Genomic DNA, 21,171 nt, shown 5'->3' with positions numbered 1-21,171 from the left:
TCAGCACTCCCTACCTATACACTGGTAAACATAGCAGTCAAAGAAATTCCACTCAACAAGAGATCCACAGAGGAAGGCTTATGTACTATTATCTTTCCTTGGGTAAGGAGAACATGAAAACTACCATTGCTGCATTTATTATAAGACACTTGTAAAAAAAAATCTCTCACATTATCTTCCATCAAAATTCTGATACTGATTTCCCCAAAGGACACACACAAACACACAAAATAATATTCGTGGTTTCTTATAGCATCATTCTTTTTTAATACAACCTTTTGTAATATGAAAAACTGTTGTACATCCATCAATTCATTTTTCTGCTCAGCAGCCTACTGAATGCACCCCTCATCTCCTTGTTCCGTAAAGTATAGATGATTGGGTTTAACATGGGTGTGAAAACAGTATAGGAGAGAGAAAGCAATTGTTTGATCTCTGGAGTATAATTTGACCTCGATTGAAAATAAATTAAGCTGGATGTGCCAAAAAACAGAGTCACTGCCATAATATGTGAAGAACAAGTGGAGAAGACTTTCTGTCTCCCTTCAGTAGAAGGCATCCTTAAAATTGTGCTGATAATCTGGCCCTTTCCTGCCCGCGCTGCCGTCAGGCAGTTTAGGGCGGGGGCCGCGTTTTGCCTCCACGGATGGAGCGAGGCAAACGGTCCCCGCCCATCCGGGTGTTTGGCAGGGCATGGTTTGGGGCTTTATAAGCCCAGCCACGCCCTGGAGCACGCACTTCGCTGCGTTTGTCGGAGGAGCGAGTGCGTGCTCTTCAGTTGTGCCTTTGTTAGGCCTGCGGCAGTGAAGTCGGGAGGCGCAGCGCCTGTAGGCGCGTGGTCTGGATGGCTCCCCTGATCGTCGGTATCTTCAGCTCGGTGCTGGTGCGAGCGCCGGAGCGGGTGGTCGCTTTCAGCCGGCTTTTTCAAGGCGGTAACAGCAGCCTGCGAGCCGCGGGCAGGGCCGCGGAGCGCAGCGAGGGTTCCCTTCTTTGTCTTGGCCTTTTGGCCTGGGGGGCATTCCAGGCTTTTGGCCTTTGCAGCCCCAGAGGGTGGTAGTCCCTAGCGGGGGGGTGGTTGTCTTCAAGCCCACCCCCGCCTCACCCCTTATTAATACTGGGCCTGTTGGGCCTTGGCTGGCTATCGGCTGGGTCGTTGCCCCCTTCCACCCCCCCTTTTTTTACTCCTCATTCACATTGGGGAGGGTTGGAGGCTCAGAGGCAGTTTATCTGCTGGGCGAGCAGTGAGGCCCAGGTTCAATCCCCCGGCTTGTCCAACTGAAGGCCTTTGGCTAGTTGAATATAAAACCTCACTGGGTTGGCAGCTTTTCTGGGGTTGTGAGCTTGTGTTTTCATGATGGCTCCCAAGGCCAGGGTACGTCCAAAGGCAAGCAGCCTGCTAAAGCCCCTAACAGGCGGCCTGTTCCAAGTAAGCCTGGTGAGGAGGAGGAGGCTCGCACCAGACAGGCCATCGTGGAAAGATTGGAGGCTTTGGAGCATCAACAGGGGTTAGACCCTGGCACAACTGGGCTACCTCGTGGGCGGAAGGCTGCGCGTGCATCCACCAGGGCCTTCGAACAGGAGGTCCTGGCTCGACTTTCTACTTTGCTGGACATGGCTGCCCGCCCTGGCCCGTCTGGTGAGCCTAGTCAGGCGCCTGCTAAACCCATATCGGACTCTGAGAAAGGGGGCATCCCCACGGAGGGCCCTGCTCATGCGGATGGTCGGGGCGGATATGCACCCATCGTGCTCGCGGTGGGCATGACCGACCAAGAAGGTAAGCAGGGTGGGACTGGGTCCTCCGGGGCGTGGCCTTGGGGTGGCTGGGGCCCACTTTACCAGCCTGCAGCCCCCATGCCATCCTCGCTGGTTGGCCCGGCATCGGCAGTGGGGTCGTTGACCTCAATGGCACCTTCGTGCAGCTGGGGTCCTTGTGGGCAGGGCCAGATACTGCCTTGGGGTGCCACGCCCACTGTGGCGACTGCTTGCGCCCCCTCCACATCCCAGGGCACTGTAGGTCAGTCGCCACAGGGTGGATCGTTGCCGTGGGGACAACTTTGGGCGGGGGAATGGCCCATCGAATGGCCCAACACACAGTGTGGTGTTGGAGGTTGGGCCCCAGCCTCTTTGGGGTCGGTCCCTTTTCAGTGCCGCCCGTTTGGCGACACAGCCATGCCCTTAGGTGACCACTTGACGGTGGCCACCCACGAAAAGATACTCCGGGGCGAGTATGTTGACGTCTTTGGCCTTCTCTACAGGGAGCTGGAGAAGAAGGACAAGGACGAGTTAGATGAGAGGGACAAGGAAAAAATCAAGCGTAGGAAGGTAGAAAGAAATTGGGCCAATTGGTTGCCGGGATTTTTAATCTATGCCGGTGTGATAGCGCGTGCACAGCCTTTATGGGCGGCACCGCTATTCCAATACTGCGATATAGTCTACAAGGCCTACACGGACTTCTCTGGCGCTGCATGGCTGCAGTTCGACGAGGAGTTCCGAATGAGGGCTGCTCTCAACCCGGCTATGCCTTGGGACCAAATAAACCAGCAGCTGTGGCTGCAGCTTATGTCCCCCGCTAAGCCCAATGCGGGGGACAGGTCTGACAGTGGTCACCTGGTAAGTAAGCAGGCAAGCACGTCTGGTCCTCGCACTGGTGCGGGGCAGCCGGTTCAACCCCGGCTTCTGTGTTGGGAGTACACGTCCCAGGGAGTCTGTAACCGCAAGACTTGCAAATAAAAGCATGAGTGTCCGCTATGCGGAGGCTCGCATGCTTTGTCTGCGTGCAACAGGTCCAAACCTCGAGCGGGACCCAAGCAACCAGGGGGAGGGGCCGGCGCCCATGGCGCTAACAAAGGGTCCCAGCCCCATCAGGGTGAGGGTTCTTAAGGAGATGTTAGCTGGTTGTCCCAGAGTAAGGGACCGGGCATACTTGCTCGATGGTTTTCTTTTTGGTTTTCGTATCCCATTTCAGGGACTGCATGGACCCTGTATGGCTAAGAATTTGCTGTCCATCAAAGGGATGGAACATGTTGTCAAAGAAAAGATCTTGAAGGAGTGCAATGAGGGCCGGGTCTTGAGCCCTTTTGACTCTCCTCCAGTTCCCAATCTGCGGGTATCCCCTTTAGGGCTGGTGCCTAAGAAGGCGCCGGGGGAATTTCGGCTGATTCACCACCTCTCTTATCCGAAAGGGGGGTCCGTGAATGATGCCATTCCGGATGTCCTGTGCACGGTCCAGTATACATCCTTCGATCAGGCAGTCAGGGTTGTCCGAGGTTGTGGGATTGGTGCTGAGATGGCGAAATGTGACATAAAGTCCGCATTTCGCTTGTTGCCGGTGCACCCGGACGACTTTGAGCTCCTGGGTTTTTCGTTCGAGGGAAAGTTCTACATGGATCGGGCCTTACCTATGGGGTGTGCTATTTTGTGTTCAGCTTCTGAACGCTTTAGCACTTTTTTGGAATGGTCTCTCCGTTGAGCGGGTTGGTTCCGCCAACACCATTCATTATCTGGATGATTTTCTTTTCGTGGGCCCCTGGGCTTCGGGGTTGTGCGCACGGGTTCTTTCCTCCTTTTTGCAACTAGTGGAGGACCTTGGTGTCCCACTTGCCCACAAAAAGACAGAGGGCCCCGCACTGGTTTTGACTTTTTGGGGCATCAAATTGGATACAGTTAGGCAGGCTTCTCGCTTGCCGGCTGAAAAGATCGATAGCCTCCGTCGGAAGCTGGCTGAGGTGAAGGGTAAGCGTAAGATTTCGCTTCTCGAACTTCAACAGATTGTAGGCCACCTCAACTTTGCGTGCAAAGTGGTGGCCCCCGGGAGGGCATTTTTACGACGCCTGTGCAATGCTATGGTTGCATTGCGGCTTCCCCATCATCGAGTCAGGATCAATCGGGGTATGTGGGATGACCTTGAGGTTTGGGAACACTTCCTTTCCGACTTCAATGGGGTTTCATTTTGGCGTGAGGACATGCGGATCGAGGCCGATCTGCAAATCACATCCGACGCCATGGGCTCTATTGGTTTTGGGGTCTATTTCCGCGGACGGTGGTGCGCGTAGAAGTGGCCAACTGAGTGGCTGGATACGGACCTTTGCCGTAACTTGACCTTTTCGGAATTTTTTTCCAATAGTGGTTGCAGTTCACTTGTGGGGTAAAGATTTAGCAAACCACGTTGTGCACTTTTGGTGCGACAACATGGCGGTGGTTCAGGTGATTAATACTCTTACGTCTAAATCAGTTCCGGTTATGCGTCTGGTGAGGACTTTTACCTTGTGTTGTTTACGATTAAATATTTTGTTCCTTGCCAAGCATGTGCCCGGTGTGTGCAATGGGGTCGCAAACGCTCTGTCTCGCCGGCAGATGGAGCAGTTTCGACTTCTCGCACCGGAGGCCGACCTCCTGCCGGCTCGGATGCCCCCAGAGATGTGGCGGCTTGGAGAGTCGAGGCTGACCGGGCAATGAGGCTGGCTTTGGCCCCCTCCACCCAGAAGGCCTATGATCGCTCCGTTGAACAGTTCGCGGCTTTCAGGGAGCAGGTAGGATTGGCCGATCTGTGGCCGATTCCGGCAGCACATCTTATGCAGTTCTGCGTGGAGTTGAAATGTAAAGGACTTGCAGTTAAGACCATCAGGGCGAAGCTGGTGGCCCTGGCTTTTGCCTGCAAGGTACGGGGGCTAGCGGACGCATCCAACGACTTTAGGCTGCGTAAAATGTTGGAGGGATGGTCCCGTGAGCAGGGTCCGCGGCCTGAAGCTCGGCACCCCTTTTCACCTGAGGTATTGAAAGGTTTTCAGAGAATTTGGCCCATAGTTTGTTTTTCTAAGTTCGAGGCTTTGTTGTTTCAGGCAGCTGCCATGGCTGCCTTTTTTGGCGCGCTTAGAATCAGCGAGCTGGTGGTAAGCTCGCGGAAGGACTGTTCGGGTCGTGCACAGCACACGGGAGATGTAAAAATTGTAGGTGATTGTGCGACCATCAAGGTGCGCAGGTCTAAGACTGATCAGAGCCATAGGGATGTAATGATCAACTTAGGTCCATGCCACGACTGTGAAATTTGTCCGGTTGTGGCTCTGAAGGATTACATCTCCGTCCGGGGTGATGATGCCGGCCCCTTTTTCCTGCATAAGGATGGGTCCCCCTTGACCAAATTTCAATTTTGGTCGGGCACCAGCCGGGCCTTAGATAAGCTTGGGCTGTCTGGTTTTCAGTTTGGGACCCATTCATTTTGCATTGGGGCGGCATCGACAGCAGCAGCCATGGGATACCCGGGGCCGGCCATTCAACAGGTCGGGCGGTGGCGGTCCTCAGCATACAAGGGCTACGTCCGTCCTATGTTGCCCAGCAAGTGTTAGCTAGATTGGTTTATAACATTGTTTGTTTTGTTCTTCTGTTTTAGGTGCTGTGGTGCATGGTGAGAGGCAGAGGATACTGATCGCCGGCCACAGCATGGTTTTTTGGGCTGCCCACCAGGCCCGGGGCTCACACATTGGATCGCAGTTGGGGCTCAGTGAGTGGGCAGTCGTCGAGTGGCAGGGACGTCGGGGCCTTCGCTGGGACGGGCTCCTGCCACTCCTCTTTCGGGGGAGGATTGGTCCTCTGCCCCATGTTTTGGTCATTCACCTTGGGGGCAATGATTTGGGCCTGGTGCAGGGGAGGGCCCTGTCACTTCAGGTGATCGAGGACCTCAAGGTGATCGGAGCAGGTGGCCCGAGGTGCGCATACTGTGGTCCGCCATCCTTCCTCGCCGGGTGTGGAGAGCGGCTTGGGACCCCGCGGGGTTGGAGAGAGCCAGGCGCAAGGCCAATAGAGCAATCAGGAAGGCTCTTGTTGGGGGCCTTGGCGTGTACTTACCACACCCGGCTATTAGGTTGGATCGGACGGACCTGTATCGACAGGACGGAGTCCATCTGTCCGTGTCGGGCAACAGGGCATTTTTGGCTGAGCTGAAGCTGGGGCTTCGGCGGGCTTTAGGCCAGCCGGTGGGCCCAATTGCCTAAGCTGAGGCTTGGCTTTGTGGTGGCGGGTGTTTAAGTAGGTGTACAGGTTTTGGTGAGCACCCACGGTTTTCCTGGGTTTAAGGGAAGTAGCGGGATCGGACGGCAGCAGGGCTGTACAGCCCTCTGCTGTCTTGCCCACTATCGGGTCACCTCTTCTGGCGGGCCGTTCCTGGGTGGGCGGCCGTGCCGTTGGGTGTATACCTGGCCTGTGCCGGCCTGGCAGCAGCCGGCTTTAGCAGGCTGCTGCCGGGGGCAGGGTGGCTCGCCCATCCAGACAGGGAAGGTTCCGGTGTGTTCCCTTGGCCTGTCCGGTAGCAGTTTATTTCGCCCCAGGCTGTTCAGTTCAATAAAGTTGCCCTGTTTTTCACCCAATCTACTGTGTTGTCTCGTTCTTCCAACTGGGGGGGGGGGGGGAATCCGGCCCTTTCTTGCCCGCGCTGCTGTCAGGCGGCTTAGGGAGGGGGCCGCATTTTGCCTCCCCGGATGGAGCGAGGCAAACGATCCCCGCCCATCCGGGTGTTTGGCAGGGCGTGGTTTGGGGCTTTATAAGCCCAGCCACGCCCTGGAGCACGCACTTTGCTGTGTTTGTTGGCCCACCCTCCCGCTCTATAATAGTACAGTTTTTTTTCTGGTCGCCGGTTTTCGGGGCCAGGTAGGAATTTTTTCATCCCAACTGATTGGCCATTGCTGGGATGTTTTTCGCCTACCTTGTACTATTTGTTTTTAGGTTGGGTTCCGGTTGGTAACTTTATTGGCGGGTGTTTAAGTAGGTGTACAGGTTTCGGTGAGCACCCATGGTTTTCCCGGGTTTAAGGGAAGTAGCGGGATCGGACGGCAGCGGGGCTGTACGGCCCTCTGCTGTCTTGCCCACTATCGGGTCACCTCTTCTGGTGGGCCGTTCCTGGGTGGGCGGCCGTGCCATTGGGTGTATACCTGGCCTGTGCCGGCCTGGCAGCAGCCGGCTGCTGCCGGCTGCTGCCGGGGGCAGCGTGGCTCGCCCATCCGGACAGGGAAGGGTCTGGGGTGTTCCCTTGGCCTGTCCGGTAGCAGTTTATTTCGCCCCAGGCTGTTCAGTTCAATAAAGTTGCCCTGTTTTTCACCCAATCTACCGTGTTGTCTTGTTCTTCCGACTGGGGGGGGAATCTGAATATAAGATATCAGGATCAGTGTGAAGTGAGACAATATGATGATAAAGGTGTCTATGAGAGAAAATCGCTCAAACTTAGAAGTGTCTCTACAGGCCAACTCAATAAGTGGAGGAGTATCACAGAAGAAATGAAAAATTACATTGGTCTTGCAAAATGGAAAACTAAAAAGCCATGCGCTCTGTATTGTCCCAACTGGAAAGCCTGAGGCACATGCCGCCAATGCCATCAGCCCACAAAACTTCTTGTTCATTAAAGCTGGATATCTCAGAGGCTTGCATATGGCAACAAAGCGGTCATATGCCATGGCTATTAAAAGAAAGCACTCCATAGTCCCGAAGAAGACAAAATACGTCTGCACTCAGCATCCCAACAAAGAGATAGTCTTTTTCTGTGAGAGGTGGTTCACAAGCATCTTTGGGACAGTAGATGATACGAAGCCAACTTCTGCAAAGGATAGATTTTGGAGGAAGAAATACATAGGACTGTGTAAAGTAGGGTCCATTATGGTTAACAAGATGATGAGGGTGTTTCCTGTCAGAGTTGCTAGATACGCCACAAGAAATACTCCAAAGAGGAGAATCTTGAGTTGTCCTAGATTCGAAAACCCCAAAAGAATAAATTCACTGACCACAGTCCCATTAGATCCAGTCATTCTTTGTATAGGACAAAACATTTAAAATACTGTCTTGGAAATAACACACAAACCAATACTATCAGCAATTACAGATTATGTTCAGGTGCAGAATTCTTTCCTCACATATGTTGCTTTTTCTGAGTTTGGTGCAGAGAAAATTCTTGGAGCTCTCTATTTTAGCACTGTTGATTGTTTCAGGGGAAATATGTAGAAATCTTTCTATCTTGCTTGCTATTTTGAAATATTCATTTTATTCTGTTTTCCATGTTGTCAGGCAAAGACCTCTGAAAAACAAGCTAATTCAACAACAACAAATGAATGCTGGTTAAATCTGAAAGAGAAAAGAATTCACTGTTAGTGACATTAAAGTTAATAAACCTTCAAGCTACGTACTCTACAAATATAGCCCTGACAGTTTTATAGTTATCCTTCCAAAGATACAAGGATAACACATAAATTGTTTACAGTTCTACTACAGGGCAACTGGCATCTGCTACTCAAACTTCTCAAAATAAGTTATTTTGAATTGCCATCTTTTGACTCTTCATAACCAAAATTCTTTAAATAGTTTACAAATATACAATACAATAATATAATCAGATTTTTGCACCCCCAAATCTATTATAAAATTACCAGATTAAATCTAAATTAGTAAACTAGTAATAAAAATTGTCCAGTTCCAGTAAATGCTTTCACTTAACCTCAGCCATATTCCTTTCAGCAGCCCCAATCACACTTGGTTTTTGTCCATGTAAGATCCCATGATCTCCAGCATAACTAGGGTTGCCAGGTTCTACCTGCCTGCTGCTGGGGGGGGGGGGGTAGGGATGTGCAAAAAAAAAAAATTCGGAAGTACACGGATTCGGAAGTATACGGGGGGGGGGGATTTTGAATCCCGTATATTTCTGAATTCCGTAGTCGGAATAGTCGGAATATATTCCGTAGTCGGAATATACAGTAGATGCGCGGCTATTTCCGAATATACGGCCCCATTATACCCTATGGGCCATTGAAATCAATGGCAAATAGGGTATATTTGGTTTAAACAATTTTATTAATAACATATGGTAACAATGTCTGTTTATATCATTACTATCCCTAACCCATATGATATTTTCTAATCCCCCCTCTTTCGGTTACTAGACTCCCGCCAAAGTTATATACTTAAGTTCACTTATAAAGGTACCCTTAACTATCACAATCAAAGTTCAATTTCTCCCTTTTTCTCATACTCATTATTAAAAAATTGTCCAATGTCTTTTTACATTCCACTCTTTCTCTATATATCCTCTAAATTTCTTCCACTCCCTTTTAAACAATTCCAAATCATAATCTCTTAAAGTTCTTGTTAGTTTGTCCATCTCACTCCACAATAAAACTTTCACAATCCAGTCCCATTTCTCTGGTATTTTTTCTTGCTTCCACAACTGCGCATACAGTGTCCTAGCAGCTGAGAGCAAGTACCAAATTAGAGTTCTATCTTCTTTTGGAAATTTTTCCTTTTGTAATCCCAACAGAAAAGTCTCTGCAACTTTCTTAAAGTCATATCCCAGAATTTTAGATATTTCTTGTTGTATCATCTGCCAGAACTTTTTTACTTTTCCACAAGTCCACCACATATGATAAAAAGAACCTTCATGTTTCTTACATTTCCAACATCTATCCGACATCTTTTTACTCATCTTTGCCAGTTTTTTCGGAGTCATATACCACCTATACATCATCTTGAAACAGTTCTCTTTAATACTCTGACATGTTGATATTCTCATAGAGTTCTTCCAAAGATATTCCCATGTATCTATCTGTATTTCCTTATTTACATTAATTGCCCATTTAATCATTTGAGATTTTACTACTACTTCTTCTGTAGACCATTTCAACAGTAATTTATATATTTTCGAAATTAATTTTTCATTATCTCCAAACAGAACCTTTTCCAATTCCGTTTGCTCACATCTGATTCCAACAGATTTAATATCATTCTCCATCAAACTTTTTATTTGTTGCATTTGAAACCAGTCATACTTGTTGTTTAGCTCTTCGGCAGATTTTTATTCAACTTTATCACCTTGGATCTTTAGCAGTTGATTTTATGACAACCCTCTCTCTTCATCAGATTCAACTGTAATTTTTATTACATCTACTGGCACTATCCATAATGGCTTTCTTTCATCACCATATTTCTTGTACTTTATCCATGTATTTAACAAGTTATTTCTAATATAATGGTGAGAAAAAAAACCATCCATCTTTTTTTCCCCATAGTACATATAAGCATGCCAGCCGAATTTATTTCCATGAGCTTCTAACAATAAAAGCTTTTTATTTAACAGCATCATCCAATCTTTTATCCATGTCAAACAAACTGTGTCATGATATAATCTTAAATCTGGAAGCTGAAGTCCTCCCCTCTCTTTAGCATCCATTAAAATACGTTCATCTTTGGTTTTTTCCCAGCCCATACAAATTCTGAGATCTTCCTTTGCCATTTATTAAATTGTTTACTATCTTTCACAATTGGAATAGTTTGGAACAAATACATTATTCTTGGCAAAATGTTCATTTTAATTGCAGCAATCCTACCCAACAAAGACAGATTAAGTCTATTCCATTTCATCATATCTTTATCCATTTTACGCCATAACTTTTCATAGTTATTTCTGTTTATTTAGTTGCATATTTTTTACATAAAAATTTCGATTTCTCTTTATTTACATAGAGTCCTGCCATTTCTCCATATTCTTTTATCTTAGCTAGCAACAAAGGTATCACTTGTATCGGATTTTCAGTTATAAACACAATATCGTCTGCAAATGCTCTATATTTATAAGAAAATCCTCTAATTTTCAATCCTTCTATTTCTTTGTCATCTTGTATTTGCATTAGCAGAATTTCAAGAGTCATTATAAAAAAAAATGGTGAAAGCGGACATCCTTGTCTTGTACCTTTGCTCAACTTCATTTCATTTGTAAGCTCTGCATTTATACACAATTTTGTGTGTTGTTCCATATATATCGCTTTTGTCATTCTTATAAAATGCTCTCCAAGATTTATTTTTTCCATTACTGCAAACATAAAGTCCCAATTCAGATTACCAAAGGCTTTTTCTGCATCTACAAAAAATAACGCCACCTCTTTTTCTGGATGTTTCTCATAATATTCTACAATATTTACAACAGTTCTTACATTGTCTCTTATTTGCCTTTTAGGGAGAAATCCCGCTTGATCTTCCTTTATAAAATTAATCAAATATTGCCAAGATTCTTGTATATATCTTATAGTCATTGTTTAATAATGAAATTGGTCTATAGTTCTTTACGTTTGTGACATCTCTATCTTCCTTGGGAATCAACAAGATTACAGCTTCTTTCCAAGTATTTGGAATTTTCCCTTTTATTCTTATCATGTTCATCATTTTTTGCAATTTTGGTACCATCTCATCTTTGAGAGTTTTACAAAATTTGGTTGTATATCCATCCGGCCCAGGAGCTTACCTACCTTCATTACATTTATTGCTGCTTCAATTTAATTTTTTTCTATTGGATCATTCAAAATCTTTTTCATATACTCAGTCAGGGGTGCTATTTTAATATTTTATAAATACTCTTCCATTTTTTTCTTTTTTTATTTTCACACCCTTGAATAAATTTGCATAATATTTTAAAAATTCTCTTTTAATTCCTTCTTGGTCTACTATCTCTTTTTCGCCAGCCACAATTTTATTAATAATTTTATTTTCTTTCATTTTCTTCAGTTGCCAAGCTAAATACTTCCCAGGTTTATTTGCACCTTCAAACGATTTTTGTTGCAAACTTTTTAAATTCCATTCTCATTCTTTATTCAACAAATGTCTTACTTGGGCTTGTAATATAGGAATTTCCCTTATTATTTTCTTTTTCCCTGGTCTTTTTCTTAGTTCCCCTTCTTTTTTCTTTATTTCATTTTGAATGTCCAACATCTGCTTTTCTTTTGCCTTCTTATCTTTATTATTCAATGTAATCAATAGTCCTCTCATTACTGCTTTGTAAGTATCCCAAACCATCTGGAATTCTATATCATCAGTATCATTTATTTGTAAAAAAGCTATGGTTTCTTTTTCTAGAAATGTCACAATATCTTTATCTTGTAACAAATCCTCATTTATTCATCTTGTTTTCTTTTGCAATTTTGTAGCCCAAAATATTGGATTATGATCTGCGCATATCTTTGGTAGAATCTCTACTTTTCTAGTTATGAGGCCCAAACTTTTAGAGCCCCATAACTTATCAATTCTAGAAAAAGTATTATGTCTTGCTGAAAAGAAAGTATAGTCTCTTACTTCAGGGTTAAATTTTCTCCAAATATCCTCCAAACTTTCTTGTTTAACCAACTCAAAAAATGATTTTGGCAGTCTCCCTTCTTTATTATTGCTCGTTTGGCCAGACCTATCTATATTATTTTGTATTGTTCCATTGAAATCACCCATCATCAACATCTGGTCATAGGAAACTTCATCCAACTGTCGATTAATGTCTTTAAAAAAAAATCTTTTGCTCCATTTGGTGCGTATAGTCCTAGTAACAACATTTTCTTTGCATCCATCATCACTTCCGCTGCTATATATCTACCATCTTTATCTTTCAATATCAATTTTGGTTCTAATTCAGAATTTGCCCTGCCATATCTTTTGTCCTTAGTTTTATAACTATATCTTTTGGTAAGCCTTTATCTTTTGCATATGATGAATTAACTCTATAGATACTGTCAAACATGTTTCTGAACCTTTCAGGATCTTCCTCTAAATAGTCAGTGATTATTTTCACCATATAGTCCATTAAATCAGTTCCCTCTGCTTCAGGTATTCCTCTCAGACGCACCTGAGTTTCCATTAATCTGCAGTCATGTACTGTTACCTTCTCTTGGAGCTTTAATAAGGTGGAAGCATGTAAATCAACTTTCTCTTCAACATCCTTGACTCTGTTTGTAACTATAACCAACTCATTTTTGAAATCTTCAACTTCTTTTTTAAGGTCTCCAATATCCTTCTTAAGCTCTTTTTTACAAGCTGTTAACATCTTCTCCACACACTTAATGATCCTGGCCTCCATGGCATCAAACTGACTTTTCATTTTATCCAAAGAGTGGGCTCTTGCACAAGTTTGTCTTTTTTCTGACATGAAAAAAAACCTTCAAAAAATCCAAAGACTCCAATTCTAAATCCAACACCTAGTCTAGTAGCTTAGAACTTGCTCTTTAAAATAAGACTAATTTCACCATTCTCCAACCTTCCTGGGCTTAAATATTGATTTTTAACAGTTTTTGGCAATTTTCCCTTATTCAAAATGGCGATCGTAATTTCTCTATGGTTAAAATTCCTAGCATAGGCCTTCTTCTTGCTCCTCTCACCTTCAGCTTTTACTTCCTGGTTCACTAAGCCCAGTTCATGTTCTCCAAATATCGCGGTCTTTAGAATGCTTGTGGTGATTGCAAGTGCAGAGCCATAATACCAAAGCATACGTCAGTGACCTCAGGTATTCAAAACAACTCTTTTATTTCCCAGATTCTATCAAAGTCTTTGATTTAACAGAGTCCAAATTTCAAGTTTCCTCTTTCTCCCCTCTCTTTCTTTGTTATTCGATTTTCCCACCTTCCAATGTTATTTAGATTAGCTTAGAAAAGTCCCGGAGCGAGAGATTGTAATCAAATACCTTTAACGGCTATGTCTCTTAAACTTCGGTCTTGTCACTTTTCAGATGTTTATCAGTCCCAAAAGAGAATGAGATCCAGACAGGCTTATGCCAATTAAATGGCTCTTTAATCCTTTGTAGATGTTGAACGATGCCACTTTTCTCCGCCAGTCCTCAAAGCCTCAGAAAGACCCCCTCCGAGATCTATCAACAGCTGAGGTTAACCGCCTCAAAGTTTTCTGTACATAATCCTGGACAAATCTCTATCTGAGAAATGTAGGCAGGAAGCACAAGAAAGGCTTCTTACTACCCTGAACAAAGAATTTTTTCCCCTTATTCAGGCAACGTCAGCTCAGCTGGAATCTCAGACCGAAAGTCTGCAAATAGGGTATATTTGTCGTGGAAAAAGTGGCTCTGGGGAGCAAGAGGTTTTGAGGAGAGCACCCCAAACTGCTGTGCAGCTTCAGGGCACTGTCCCACACAAAACCCACAAGGCCAAAAAAAATTGGACCAGGGGGTCCAATTCCTGGGGCACCCAAAGCCAAACCTAACTTCACACCAGATAATCTCCATAGGACCCAAATGCACTACATCCCTCTATCTACTCTATGAACCCTGCAGGCCTGGAACCAATATAAACCCAGTTGCCAGCATCACTGCCACACAAAACATAATCTGCTCAAGGCTGCAGCAAACCCAGATGCCAGCTCTCCAGCCCTGCCCCAAACAACACGGGGAGAGCTGGCCAAGCACAACAAGCCTGCTGGTTCTGGGTCTCTCACCCAGAACCAGCTCCCCCCCCCCAAACCAGAACCAGGAAAAGAGACAACAGAAGAAGGCCAAGAAACTCAATTGTTTAAAAAGTGGCCTTTTAAACAATGAAAATTAGGCCAAACAGCCAAGAAATTCAAGCCACCTAAATCAGAAAAAGTAAAAGGACACTGCATTTTTAAAGTAAGATATGGGCAAATTGGCAAAAAAACCCCACCCCAGCAGAACCCCCTAACCCCAAATAAGCTAGTACCCACCACCCAAATCTGGACAAGGGACTCTGAGTCTTAAAAAGTCCTTTTACCAACTAAAATAAAAACAAGAACCCCAAGACTGTCTTACCTTGTCTTCTCTTACTCCAAGGAAGTCTGGTAAGGCTGAGAACTGCAGCAGCAGATGCCTGAGGCCAAGGGCCAGCAAAGTACAACCACTCTCACACACAGACAAAAGATCAACATTGTTGCTGATGGCTGGAGGATCAGCTACACAAAAGCCCTTCAAAGCATGCATTTGCAATGCATTTTGCAAATGCATGCTTTGGATTGGCTGCTGGGGCTCCTCTTCCCCCTCCCCCCCTCCCTGATCCCAGGGAGGCTATGGGAGACGCGGCAAAAGGCTACCAAAGGCGGGAAAGGAGGCAAGCAGCTCCCCTGAGGCTTCAGAAGCCCCTTTCCCGCCTTTTGCATTGACTTCCGTATACTTCCGAATATTTATACGGAAGTATACGGGGAGCTATACTCGGCTCCCGCATAATGGACCCCAATTGGAATCGGCTGTATGCGATTCCGCATACAACTGAATCAGGGGTGATTCAGCGGTTGATTTGGTTTGGCCAAACCAAATGCACACCCCTAGTGGGGGGATCCTGGCATTGCTCTTGGAGTCTTCTGGGTTTGGGGCAAAAACTTTCTACAAAACCATAGCATCACTGTTTCAGGGTGGGGTTTCCTCAACTGGCCAGCTGGGGGGGGGTGGATTGGATCCCCCTAAGTGGGGCAACTCTCACTGGGACCTGGGGGTTAGGAACCCTAAGCACAGCCATTTCTGGTTATCAGAATCACTCCTCCATTTTTCTTCAGAGGAAAAACTGGCTGGATTCCACTCATAATCAATAGGACCAAGTGACTCTAATAAGACACATGCCTGCCTCCAACTTGTTTCTCCCACATGTTTTATATATGTAGATATTTTGTATTGTCTCCCATAATTAATTAAGGATTTGTCCAAAACACAAATGATCTAAAACACAACTACAGTATAATACCAAGCAAAACATGACATAAAAATTGAAAATAAGAGGTTATGACTCAGTGGTACATCACATGCTTTGCATGTCAGTCACAGAATCATTTTTTTCCAGTTAAAGGATGTCAGCTAAGAGATTTTCTTGGATATCTGCTGCCAGCCACAGAAGACAAGACTGACCTAGGGACCAATGGTCTGACTTAATCAGGAAAGTTCCCTAGCTCAGTGGAGAAAAACATGCTTTGCATGTAGAAAGTCTTGATGTCAATCCCTGTCCTCTCTGGTGGTAGATGCCCAAAAACTCAACCCAGAAGGGAGATATATTTTTATAAAAGGCAAAATTGGCTTGCAAGAGCTAACACTAGCTTCAATTTATGCACCTAATATAGCTCAGCTATCCATCTTAGAACAAGTATTTGAGACTTTAAAGACATTTAGTGTGAGTCATTTAATTTTAGGGGGAGATCTAAATGTAATCTTGAATAAGATTTATTTAAAACATCCAGCGCCTACTTAAAGTTTTAAATAAATCAAGAAAAAGAAGAAACTTTCCAGAATCTATAAAGCAATGAAAAATAAAATCAAACAACAATAACAAGCAAAGGAGAGAGCACGCATCCACATACCCAATAACGATCACCAATGACTCTAGAAAATACAACAGATTCACCCCTTTCCTTGCATTTGTGAAAGAAAGGAGTTTTTACCTCCTCTAGCAAATTGTTCCACAGTGAAAGTGCCATAACAGAAAAGGTGTGGGCTCTAACAGAAAGGGTGGACAATGTGAAAGGGGAAATAGAGAGTATGTCGGGTAGATGAATGCAGATGGTGCACAAGTTCTTCAAAGAGCTAAAGCCTTTAAACACATGGCTCCCAGGTTGGGAAGACAAGGATCAGTAACATAAATTGACCACAGAAACCAATTAGCAATAGATTCACCTTTCTTTTTAAACACAATTGTAACATGTCCATGCTTGCCACCTTTGACAACAAATGGATCACTGTACTGTTACTGGAGTTCCATATCTACTGTGTTATAGTAGCACAACTGAAAGGTTACACAAGTATCTATCAGAGCAGTCAGAAAAATAAGTTCCAGACAGTTTGTTTTTATGTACTGAGAAATGTGTTAACTAATGAGCTCATGGTAATAAACAAATTATCGGCAGACTATGTCATCTTTCTATTATGAGCTGCACAAAACCAGTAGTCCTTTTTTACAGTTCACCTTGGGGAAAGGCATTTGCATTGGACTCTATTAATTGCTAAACATTTCTATTACAGAAAATTGCAAGGGCTTCAGAGTTGTGTTTTCTTTTCTTTTTGAGGGGGTCTGGCTCAGAAACTGGTTGTGACCCCAGAGGAATGTCTGCTGCAAACTCTCTATGAAGCAGCTATTCTGTCTTCATTTCTCCCATGGGGAAACTCGCAATGCTGCACCCTTGAATTTTAATGCTTTTCCTGATGTATATGTATGCAATCGTTCCGTTTTATCTTTTTTTTTAAACCAATTTGCTCTGATATATACATCTATATATTTTATGCCAATAAAGGCTGACTTGACTTGACTTGAATTTTAATGACTCCACTTGGAATTTAATCAGCAAAATTACAGCAAAGAATAAAAATTAGCACACAATAATTTTGATGACTTTTGCAATAAATGATATCTAACTACCTGGTAGCATCTCATCAGCACTGACCACAACACCTCTGTCCTACTAATCATTCCTAATAGAATCCTAATAGAAACTGCTTCCTGCAGTAACAGCCCTAAATCATCATCTGCTTTTTAATGCTCACCTATCCAACCCACCCTATTCCTGCCATCATTAGTTGTGACCTAATCAGTCCAATTTCATCAGAATTCAGAAGCTAAGCAGAATAGTCCTGGCTGTTATTTGAATGTGAGACCTCCAAGGAATACCAGGAGTATGACATGGAGGCAGGCAATAGCAAACCACCTCTGAACTACCTCTCTTGCCTTGCCTACAGGATTGCCAAAAAGTCAGCTATGACTTCATAGCACTTTCTGCCACCAACCAGTGCAAAGATTAGGTCTATTTGTAAGCAACATGAAGCAGAAAACTATATGAGAATGACCATCTTATAAACTCAGTGGACCTAGGTGATATTCTAGGGAGAGGTAGTCCAGGAGAGACAAAAGAGGCTTCCTGGTGGCAAATAGTCCTGAACAGTGCTTCCAGAATTGCTACCTAGGTGTATATCATGATCTACAGTGGCACTGGCTGCTGGGACATGTTCACCCTGACTGATTTCCCCTGCCCTATATTCACGAAGAAGGAAGGAAGGCAAAGAAAGAACAGAAGAGACAACTGCAGGCTCTCAGTTGCTGTGTTGCCTTCCCAGTTTGCTTAACCACCTGACTTTCCCTCCCTAATCCTGAAAAAAGGAGGAAACAGAAAGAAGAACAGGATACTGTCAGTACCTTTGCTCCAATCACAGCACACTCAACCATGTGCTTTCTCATCCCACCCCCAATAAGGGTGGGGGGAACAGGCAGGCACCAGCTTACCTGGGTCTGTGAGAGCTTGGGTTGCAACAATTTGGGCTGTACCCAGATTGAGACAGTTCACATCTACCTGCCTGGGAAGGCACATTCAGTTTATGGCTGGCCTAGGGTGCCAAATATATTAGCTCTGCTTTAAGTGTCCCTGCCTTCTGAGACTAAGCCAGTATAGTGTTGTCAACTCTGGATATTTGGGGGTGGAGCCAGAGAAAGGAGCAGTTTGTGGAGGGACTGCAGGAGAGCAAAATGCCATAGAGCCCAGCCTTCAAACAGCTATCTCCACCCCTGGAGGACTGATCTCGGTAGTCTGGAGATCAGTTGTAGTTCTAGGAAATCTCCAGGCTCTGCGTGAAGGTTGGTGGTGCTAAGTGGGTGGTGTCATGACTCCCTTCAATCACCCCAGCAATGTGGACACAGAATCCTCAGGGGAAAGCCCAAAAATACAAGGCTACTGGCTAAGGATGACCAGCAGGACCAGGAAGGAACTGACATAGGGTTGCCAAGTCCAATTCCAGAAATATCTGGGGACTTTGGGGGTGGAGCCAGGAGACTTTGGGGGTGGAGCCAGGAGACACTGGGTGGAGCTAGGAGCAAGGGTGTGACAAGCACAATTGAACTCCAAAGGGAGTTCTGTCCATCACAATTAAAGAGACCTCAAAACTTTTAAAATGCCTTCCTTCCCTCCACCCTCCCCTTCTCTGATTCCACCTCAGAGGCGGAGCGGGCGACACCGCTACGCAGCTGCCGCCTCTTCTCCGCTTCACCGTAGCTGCTCCTCTAAGATGGGCTCAGCCTGAGCCCATCTCGGAGGAGTAGCTACGGTGAAGCGGAGAAAAGGCAGCAGCGCAGCAGCGTCGCCCGCTCCGCTCTGCCTCTGAGGTGAAATCAGAGAAGGGGAGGGTGGAGGCAGGCCAGGAGCGTGGCGAGCCGCGAGTCCAGGTCCTAGAAGGACCCAGATTCGCGGCTCGCCATGCTCCTGGCCTGCCTCTACCCTCCCCTTCTCTGATTTTACCTCAGAGGTGGAGCGGAGTGGGCGATGCCGCTGTGCTGCTGCCGCCTCTTCTCCGCTTCATCTTAGCTGCTCCTCCGAGATGGGCTCAGCCTGAGCCCATCTCGGAGGAGCAGCTACGGTGAAGCGGAGAAGAGGCGGCAGCCGCGCAGCGGTGTCGCCCGCTCCGAGATGGGGTGGCTCGCCACGTTCCTTGGCACCATTTCCCCCTCCCCCCACTTCCTTTTTTTGGGGAGCGGGGGAAGAGGCTGGAAATCCTGGGGTCCCTTGCCAGGGCGGGAGGGTTGGGAAGCCTAACCTGACAAGGCAGATGCTCCAGAGGACCTGTCAGAACCTGCAAGGGGGACCTTGCAGCTGGCTCCTGAGATAGCTACAATGCCACCACTGTGCAGATCTCAAACCTGGGTCCACAGCACCCCTGGGCCCCATCCCTTCTCTGCTAGAACAGGAGCAACAAAAGGCCCTGGCTAAAGCAGCCAAAGGAGGTAAAGTGCCAGACTAGCTGCACACAACCCGATGCCAAAGCCATGCAGCAACACTTCTACTTCTTTGCAGGATCCTGGCCAAAGCGATGTGCTTTTTCATGGTAAGAATATGATTCTAGCTATAGAAGCTCAACACCTGCCAGCAGTGCAGCTGAACCTGATTGCCTCCAAACCAATTTAAGCTGAAGCTAGGGAAAGTTACCTTGCTGGTTCAGCTGGTCCATTTGGCGCAAGCTTGTGTTGCAGTTTCTTGCCTCCAGTTTCTGTCAACCATTCCAAACAGTGCTACCTAGACGTGAGGGTGCTGCTCCAGAGAAGACCTGACTGGGCATGCTTATAGAGAACAGGATAGGTGGCATCCTGCAAGATGACTTTCTAGGTCATGGTACCCAAATCAGGACTTTTTAAAAGCAGAAATGCACAAGACTGCAGTTCCAGCTGGCTTGGTGTCAAGGGGTGTGGCCTAATATGCAAATATTTTCCTGCTGGGCTTTTTCTGCAAAAAAAGCCCTGACCAAAACTGAAATTCTTATGGTTGGGACGCATCCACCTGGGATGCCCTAGTTTGGTGCTCTTTGCTCTCCTGTTTAGGTGTAGTGAGACTGCTGTACTGGATGTATTCTAATCATATTCTAATCCTACATATGCTAGCGTGCCATTGGAGATGATGCAGCTGGAGAAAGCGAGCAACTCTCAGGTGTTTGCTCTACTAAGGAATAAATATATTCTTTAATGGTACATGGGCCACTTGGGATTCATGCAACAAAGCTCTGTTCTTTAAAACACCATAGATGAGTTTCTAATTAAAATCAAAAAGAAACCCTGCCATCACACCATGGCTTTTCCTAAGTACTTCCTGAAAGTAGCAGTCATGCTACCATTGAACTAAATATAGCACTTTATACAGAAGCAAGACATTAATTTTCCTCCATGCAACAACTGTTCAATGCTTGGGAAGCATCACAGTAGTAATTTTTTGCAATTTTCATTATTGTAAAATTTGTTGGAAATTACATTTTCAATCACCACAAAAGTTAGCATACCTAGCCTGTATAATCACCGTTGGAGTGTACACCATCTTAATTTTTGAGGTAGGTGTGAAATTCTTTGAATAGGAGACCTGACATGGAGTTTCAAATATTGGGGAAGGGAGATGTTCAATAAGAAAAAAATAGTTTTTCTGGTAAATCTCAATAGTTTTACTAAGTAGGTCTGTGTTAGTATTTATTTTAAAAGGTAAACACCACTTTTCTTAGAAGACACTCTTCTTCTATGTGAGACCATGGTATAGGCATACCCCACAACAAATACAATATAGTATCTGCAATTTTTGATTTTTTTTTCATTCCCTTACACTTGGAAAGCCTCAAAGGCTCCCTTATTCAAAGCTTTTTTTGTATGCCTATCCACAAAATGAAGGGGAGGGATCTGAAAGAAGCCCAGTGCAGGGTGTAGGAGCAATTACTGAACGCCTCATGCTCCTCAGCTGATGATCAAAGGATTGAGAAAGTTATTTAAGCTATATTTTCCACCCTTTAGCAGGCTTTCTACTTGTTGAGTCACTGACAGAGAGTAGTAGTTGGTTACCTTTAATGGATTATAGTAAGAATATTGGGGATTCATTCAGATTGGCACAAGAATCTTTCTTCATTTGATCCTGATGCAAAATTTCATTCAGCCTGGTTTTTAGACTAGT

At 45.3% G+C, this 21,171-nt stretch overlaps 1 pseudogene; it reads right to left on the bottom strand.

Moving 5' to 3' along the window:
- Nucleotides 1-307: 307 nt before the first annotated feature.
- On the bottom strand, nucleotides 308-7,787 carry LOC132583561 (olfactory receptor 10A5-like; annotated as a pseudogene).
- Nucleotides 7,788-21,171: the final 13,384 nt, after the last annotated feature.

This window comes from Heteronotia binoei, chromosome 15 (assembly GCF_032191835.1).
Source record: "Heteronotia binoei isolate CCM8104 ecotype False Entrance Well chromosome 15, APGP_CSIRO_Hbin_v1, whole genome shotgun sequence".
Lineage (NCBI taxonomy): Eukaryota > Metazoa > Chordata > Lepidosauria > Squamata > Gekkonidae > Heteronotia > Heteronotia binoei.
The sequence above is the reverse complement of the archived record's forward strand: the minus strand, read 5'-3'. Positions and strand labels throughout refer to the sequence as shown.